Source organism: Phodopus roborovskii, unplaced genomic scaffold (genome assembly GCF_943737965.1).
Source record: "Phodopus roborovskii unplaced genomic scaffold, PHOROB, whole genome shotgun sequence".
Lineage (NCBI taxonomy): Eukaryota > Metazoa > Chordata > Mammalia > Rodentia > Cricetidae > Phodopus > Phodopus roborovskii.
In genome coordinates, this window is record NW_026126541.1 from 11127932 (window position 1) to 11129231 (window position 1300).

Consider the following 1300-nt stretch of genomic DNA (forward strand, 5'->3'; position numbering starts at 1 on the left):
TTTAACAGTTTCTGGAGACAATGGAACATGTGAGTTATCAAAGGGAAACCAAGACTTCTATTGTCTCTCCAGTCTTAATGACATCAGTATTAGATCCCAAGCTACCTGGAGGTGGAGTGACAATAGCAAAGTTATATTTCAATCTCAAAGGCAGAAATAGTGGATTACCAGAAACAAAACGAATAATGAAAATCTACTCAAGCTGAGATCCTGGTGGGTGTGCACTGAGCCTCGTGCCCCCCACCCCTGGGCTCTTCACCCTGATGCTGCATGGATGCTGAGCCCGCCCGGGTCCAGACAATGGTGAAGTATTTCCAGGGCCAGAGCGTGTTCCGAAGTTCCTGGGACCAAATGTTCGCTGCCTTCTGGCAACGGTACCCAAATCCCTACAGCAAACATGCCTTAACCGAAGACATCGTGCACCGGGAGGTGACTCCCGACCAGAAGCTTCTGTCCTGGAGACTCCTGACCAAGACCAACAGGATGCCACGTTGGGCAGAGTGACTGTTTCCTGTCAACGTTGCCCACTCGGTTTACATCCTGAACGACTCGATTGTGGACCCGCAGAATCAGACCATGACCACCTTCACCTGGAACACCAACCACGCCCAGCTGATGGTGGTGGAGGAAAGATGTGTTTACTGCTTGAACCCTGACAACAGCGGCTGGACTGAAATCCGTCGGGAAGCTTGGGTCTCCTCTTGCTTATTTGGTGTCTCCAGAGCTGTCCAGTAGTTTGATCTTGCCCGGTTCAAAAGCAACGTGACCAAGACAATGAAAGGCTTTGAGTACAACTTGACCAATCTACAAGGTGGGGCCCCTTCCAAAACACTGGTTGAGACAGCCAAAGAAGCCAAAGAAAAAGCAAAGGAGACAGCGCTGGCAGCTATGGAGAAGGCTAAGGACCTGGCCAACAAGGCCGCCACCAAGCAGCAGCAGCAGCAGTTTGTGTAGCTCCCTCCTTTCCCTTCTCATTGTACTTGACTATTAAAAATCAACCACCAGCCCTCTTTGCCGTCTGGGTCAGGGTGGTGTCCTGGTCTGCATCTGCAGTATATGCGCTCAGTGTCTGCTGAGCCCAGCCTCCTTTTACCCCATTGGGCAGAAAGGTGCAGTGACATGCCCCGGGTCACAGCAGTATGCAGAAGTCATCCATGGTAGAAGTAAGGCACAAAGTGAAATAAAGCGCAAATCTGTTCTGGATGTGAAGGACATGATTATATCCATCTTCAACTATGATAAAGAGACTCCACATTCATGACTGGAATATTTGATATCCATCCCATATCTCTTTTATGAA

General features: G+C 49.5%; 1 pseudogene; it reads left to right on the top strand.

The window, feature by feature from the left end:
- The first annotated feature begins 300 nt into the window (after window positions 1-300).
- On the top strand, window positions 301-954 carry LOC127233406 (PRELI domain-containing protein 1, mitochondrial-like; annotated as a pseudogene).
- The last annotated feature ends 346 nt before the right edge of the window (window positions 955-1300 follow it).